The 6802-nt window shown below is 40.7% G+C and overlaps 1 protein-coding gene across 1 annotated transcript in view; it reads right to left on the reverse strand.

Annotated features, from left to right (window-relative positions):
• Window positions 1-1846, reverse strand: part of CFAP44 (cilia and flagella associated protein 44) — a 113693-nt gene extending 111847 nt beyond the window's left edge. Inside the window, exon 1 of the mRNA XM_010852770.1 lies at window positions 1823-1846. The gene's annotated coding sequence lies outside the window, so the exon portion shown is untranslated. The remainder of the gene's footprint in view (window positions 1-1822) is intronic.
• Between the last annotated feature and the right edge of the window lie 4956 nt (window positions 1847-6802).

Below are 6802 nucleotides of genomic sequence, written 5' to 3' on the forward strand. Positions count from 1 at the left end.
GACTGATGCTAAAGCTGAAACTCCAATACTTTGGCCACCTCATGTGAAGAGTTGACTCATTGGAAAAGACTCTGATGCTGGGAGGGTTTGGGGGCAGGAGGAGAAGGGGACGACAGAGGATGAGATGGCTGGATGGCATCACTGACTCAATGGACATGAGTTTGGGTGAACTCTGGGAGTTGATGGACAGGGAGGCCTGGCATGCTGCGATTCATGGGGTCGCAAAGAGTCAGACACGACTGAGTGACTGAACTGAACTGAACCATGTCCTATCTTATACAACTAAACTAGCTAGGTTTGGGAGTCTATTTGTAGAACTATCTTACATCTATTTTCATTAGACTCACACTCACTGTTCCAGCCTATGGCTAATCCTGTTAACCAACTCACTAGGTAGACTGTGAAGTTTTGAGTCAACCCTGAAGAAGTATAAAGAAAAAAGAAAATTACAGTACACAGTGATGTGTACAGTACACAGAGTATGTGTTGCTAGAAGGAAGTTGGCTAGAAGCCAGACAGAGAGCTCCCCAAGGTGACATTACTCAGATTCATTTCCTAGATTTCCAGAGTCAGTCCCCACTCTCAGGAACTGTGTGCCAGAGCTGCTCACGTTGAGAGTCATAGATTCCTGCATAAAAACAGACACTCAGTTTTTACTTTATAGTGTGAAATACAACTGTGGATAGAATAATAGCTTGTGGGTTTTTTTGTTGTTGTTTTGTTTTTTAATGTTTACCATGTGTCAAGCACAGTTCTGAGGATCTTACACATACTGTTTACTGTTTCACGTATTTCTCAAAACTCCATGAGTTAGGTACATTTTACAGATGAGAAAGCAAAGCAGTTACTCTTTGAATTCTTTCCTCTCACCCAGCTCATGCAATTGAGTTCCAAGTGCTGTTGCCCAGTGTCCAGTTCTGCCTTTTGTATCCATTCTCTGCCTTCTAGTCCTACTGTCACCATCCTAGTTCTGGTCCCCATCCTGTCTCACCTCTGCCATTACCACAGCCCCATTCTCTTTCTCTGGTCCGTTTCTACACTGCCTCTTATATGTCTAAAACTCAGCTTTTAGTGTGCCACTCTTCTTGTTTAAAACTTTGTGGTTCCTCATTGCCGCAGAATAAGAACTCAGATTCCTTGGCGTGGCACAAAGGCCTTCACTGTAAAGTCTGCAGCTTATCTCCTGTCACCTTCCCCCTCCCTGAACGCTCCTCAGCCCCTCCTCCTTCCAGAAAGTTTTAGTCAGTAGCCAACTGGGACAACTCAGCGGTTGCCTGGACATGCTGCCGACTTGCATGCTACTATATCCTACTGTATCTTGCATGTGCTACATACTTGACCTGTATTATCCTATTTAATTGTAACAGGAACCCCATGAAGTAAGTACCACCACCTTCCCTGCCTAGATGAGGAAACTAAAGTGTAGAAGGTCAACCTGCCAAGTGTCACACCGCTTAGTGTGGGATGGGGTGTCTTGTTGACTGAGAACCCAGGCACTTTCCCACCAACCACCCCACCCCCCTGGCTTTTGGCTCAGCCGGGTCTAACTCAGACTCCAGCTGTCCTGTCTTCCTCCCTAGTTAGATTATGAGCTTTTGCAGGCAGGAACCGTGTCCACTTTGTATCTACAGTGTGGAACCCCATTCCTGCGAATGCTGTCACTTCAAATGTTTAGCAAACTGATCCACAGACAGGATAAGGAATATGTTTCAACGAAGTCCGGAAAACACTAGTTCAGTTTAAGAGACGTCCAAATAGAGCTCACTGCGCCCTGACTCACTAACAGATTTGAAGGGGAGGTTGTGGGAACTGCCAGGCTTACCTAAGGTACTCCACGGGCTCTCGGCTTTCGGCTTTCGCAGTCACAGCATCAGTCCCAGTTCTCCGTTTACAGCGGTTACCACAGCAACGCCAACACACCTTCCAGACGGGAGGGGACTGCGGGCGCATGCGCTGCCCGAGGTGACTGTCGGTCAGCTCAATCTCATTCGCCCTCTAGCCCCGCCCATTTCGTGGCCCAGGATTCAGGATCAAAGCCAAACAGAAAGCCCAGCATCCTACTAGTTTATCAGCCCAGTTTAATATGTATGTCTAGCTTATGATTATTATCCTAAGAATGCTTTATTGGTAACTTGAACACTTTGAAAGATATGCCCAATAATACAAAATGGCTCAAAGTTTCCCTGATCACAGACTATCATCAGCAAAGATATATGTCGCAGAGACATTTTTGTTTTATTTATTTTATACTATATTATCTCTGTTGGTCTTTAGGAGTAATATTTTATGTTATGGGCTCTTTGGTAGCAGGACTCCAAGTGCACAAAATATAGACGTGGCTTGACAGATTTCTCAGTTTAGCAGTTTGCTCTCCCAACTGCTCCGAGGCACAGCCAGAGATCATTATTATTTTTAAGCACCTAACTAATGTTACTGGTTACAAAACATTGTTTTTAAATGGCTACAATCTTGCAATACGTGACAAAGAACTTTGCATCCAGAATTTTAAAAAAACAACTCATAATTCAATAAGAAAAAAAACCCACCTAAATTTTTAAATGGCAAAGGACTTCGAATACTTCCCATCAGATATATGAACAATCAATAAGCACATGGAAAGATGCATAGGAGTAGGCTCTAGAGAGTTGCATACCACAATGCACACATTTCACACTGGGATGGGTAAAAGTTTAAAAATCGCCAGTACCAAATGTGGAAGGATGTGGAGCAAATGGAACGCCCATATATTGCTGCTGAAATGAAAGGTAACACAACCACTTCAGACACACCAATTGGTAGTTTCTGTAAAAGGTAAATATTCACCAAGACATTCCATGTCTAAGGTATTTTCCCGAGAATAAAAAATTTGCTCATACAAAGCCTTATATATGAATGCTCACAGCAGCCATATTCACAACAGCAGAAGAATTGCAAACCACCAAAATGGCTATTGACAGGTGAATGGGTAAATATATATACAATGGAATACTACTCAGAATTAAAAAGGAAGAAACTGACACACACAACATGGATGAATCTCAATTAGGATGAGTGAAAGAAGCCAGGTACAAAATGTTACAGTGTGTGTGATTTCATTTATATAAAATGCAAACAGATCTATGATGATCAAAAGCAGATCAGTGGTTGCCTAAAGCTGGAGCAAAGGGAGAGATGCACTGCAGAGAGACAGAAGACTCTTCTGGAGATGCAGGAAATGGTCTTAATTGTGCTGATAGTGCTGTGTGTATACACAACTGCCAAAGTCAATGAATTGTTGTCTTTAAACATATGTATGGATGTATTTTATTGTATATAAATTATTTCTCATGTTAATAAGAAAAATAGCTATATAATATTCTATTGGTTTCTTTCATGTTACACAATGATTTTCCAAAAACTGTGTATTATGCATTTATTGGTAATATTGGGCTTCCCAATAGTGCTAGTGGTAAAGAATCTGCCTGCTAAGGCAGGAGACCTGGGTGTGATTCCTGGGTCAAGAAGACCACCTGGAGAAGGAAATGGCAACCCACTCTAGTATTCTTGCCTGGGAAATCCCACAGACAGAGAAGCCTGGCAGGCTACAGTCCATGGGGTCGCAGAGAGTCGGACACAACTTAGTGACTAAATAACAAACTTATTTTTAAACAGCATGTAGTTATTTTCAAATAATACGCTCAACATGTTTCATTTCCACCTTAAAACATATTTAAATTTAAAACACTGGATCCAAATATTGAGAAAAATATAAATGCACTATCGAATGTCTTTAAAAATCTAGAAATACAGAGGGACTAGTGCATTAAACACCCCCGAACTGGCAGTCATTATAGAATGCTTGTGAATCAGGTCCTGTTCTTAGCATATTTACGTCCATTTATCTCACATAATCCTCACAACCCTATAAGAAAGGTAATACCTCTATGGGAGAAACTAACTTGACCAAAGGACACAGCCCAAGCCACAGAGTTAGCACATGAATACAAGTTTTCTGACGCCAACACTTGCACCCTTAGCCACCATGCTATATTAGTTATTTCTTAAGTTAGTAGAAGTCAAATAATTGTTTTAAAAAAGAGCTTCAAGTCCTGGGCTTTACTTCTTATAAGCATTCTAACATTGGGTAACTTATTCCACCTCTAGAGCTCAATTTCCTCATCTATAAAGAAGAGTGGGATGGTATTTAAATATACTAAATTCATAGGTTAACTGTGAGAGCTAAATGTGGTAAGGGGCTACTGTAGCTTAGCACAGCACCAGCCACAGGAATGGATCAATAGAGAACAGCTCTTATCATTATCGTGCTTCCATACCATACACACTGTAAGAGGGCAGCAAAAATAAAATAAAATTTAAAAAATAAATAAATAAATAAAAACTGGAATGGAAAAAAAAAAAAAAAGAGGGCAGCATAGCATAGGTTTTGAAAAAAGACTGCCTAGGTTCCCATTGAGTGCCACCATTCCCAAGTTATGTGACCTTGATAGAGGGCTTACCTCCTTGAGCCACATTTCCTCATCTGCAAAATAAGGATAATATTAATAGTGGTGTTGTTGCTCAGTCACTTAGTCATGTCCAGTTCTTACGGTGTCATGAAATCATGTGGCTAAAACAGTGCCTAGTGCTTAGCAAACAGTAAATTATTATTAAATTCTGCTAATCCAAATGGTTTTGCTAATCGACTTCATTTTCACGCATTGGAGGAGGAAATGGCACCCCACTCCAGTATTCTTGCCTGGAGAATCCCAGGGATGGGGGAGCCTGGTGGGCTGCAGTCTATGGAGTCGCACAGAGTTGGACACGACTGAAGCGACTTAGCAGCAGCAGCAGCAGCATAGGAATGATTATATCACAACTGTGGATTTAGCTATCACATATAGTTTTCCTCCCAAGCTGTAATCTGGAGAACTGCAAACTTTATTAAAATACAGCAAGTGATCACTGGCTTTCTGGGGCATATTGGAGAAGACATGTTAGCAAAAAACTTGCATCCAAACCCAAGAAACACAAGTAATCTGAGTTTGGACTGTTAAAAGTAAATACAAGTAGTACATCACAGTCAAACACCGCAGAGTTCACCGGTCTGCAATGCTATATATAGATTCATGGTTCCCAAGTTTGACCATGAACCAAGCCACATGAAAGGCTTATTTAAAAAGACATCAGAGTTTCTTCTTTTTTTTTTTTTTTTAGGTCTGGGGTAGGGCCCCCAAATTTTCATTTCTAGTAAGTACACCAGGTGATGCTGATGCTGATGGCTGGGGTTCATGTTTCAAGACCCACTGATGCTGTTGGTTCTGAAAGTTGATAAACAGGAGCTAAAAAAGTCAGTTTAACTGTTAATTAAAACCAAATATGTACTAATTTATGATTTGGGGTAATAAATATCTTTATAATGATGTTTCCCAAACTTGGCTATTCACTGGAATCATCTCAGGAGGATTTCCCCCAACCCCCCAGAGATTCTAACTTAATTGGTCTAGAGTGAGGACTGGGAATTGGGAACTTTAGAAGGTCCTCAGATGACTCTAATGGCATCTGAAGTTGAGAAGCATTACTTCAGAAGGCCTACGAAAGAAAGCCTCCTTACTCTGCATCTATTATTACTGGAGCTTTTTCAATCTACTTGTGTATTTTATCAGCAAAAACAAACATTAACAGGATGAAGACTTACATGCCAGTCCCACAGGTTCCCAGTGAGCTACCGGTAAAAGTTCTTTGCATTGTTTCTCAACTCTGACTGCACATGAAATCACCCTAAGTAGCTTTTAAAAATGTCATGCAAAGGCATCTTAGAGGTTGAAAGGAATATAGAGGAAAAAAATAAAGAGTCAACAAGTTGGAGAATATGAAAGAAAATATTGAGTTGGCCAAAAAGTTCAACCCAATGTATGTCAAAATAATGCATTCACAAACCAAGCAGATAACCTGACATTTCAATAATACAAGGAATAACATATGCCAGACAGGGAAAGTATTTATTAAATACCAAGTTTTAAAAAGTGCAATACAGATGGAAGAATCTGCAATAATGCAAATGCACACAGATGACTTCACATAAATCTAATCAGTGATACCTGTGCTGTCTGAGAAAGTTCCCCCAAGTAGTTTCAATGTGTTTCCCCTTCCCAGTCTCACCTCACTTAGGCTGAGAATTCCTATCATAGAGCCAAGGAGCAGAGACCATGCCAAAACCCAAGTTTAAAATAGCAACCAACATGTGAGCCCAAACAGGTACCTTAAGAAAAATTTACCCTGAAGGTATAGTAGATTATAGGCTGGGGAAATGTGCTAGCAACGTTTTGTACTCAATTCTGTCCCAAACATTAAATAAGCCGTAAATCAATGTTCCTGTACTGAGATATTCAAGCTCAATTGTTATTTATTTAACATACATTACCATAACTAATGTGACATTTTCACATTTGAAGACTATGTAAGAATTTTATAGTGAAGAGAAGACTCTTGAGGGTCCCTTGTATTGCAAGGAGATCAAACCAGTCAATCCTAAAATGTTCATTGGAAGGACTGATGCTGAAGCTGAAGCTCCAGTACTTTGGCCACCTGATGTGAAGAGCTGACTCTTTGGAAAAGACCGCAATGCTAGGAAAGATTGAGGGCAGGAGGAGAAGGGGACCACAGAGGATGAGACGGCATTACTGACTTGATGGACATGAGTTTAAGCAAGCTCTGCACGAGTTGGTGGTGGACAGGGAAGCCTGGTATGGTACAGACCATGGGATTGAGTCAGGCACAACTGAGTGAACTGAACTGAACTGAAGAACTTTATAATATATAAACC

This window comes from Bison bison, unplaced genomic scaffold (assembly GCF_000754665.1).
Source record: "Bison bison bison isolate TAMUID 2011002044 unplaced genomic scaffold, Bison_UMD1.0 scf7180017864314, whole genome shotgun sequence".
Lineage (NCBI taxonomy): Eukaryota > Metazoa > Chordata > Mammalia > Artiodactyla > Bovidae > Bison > Bison bison.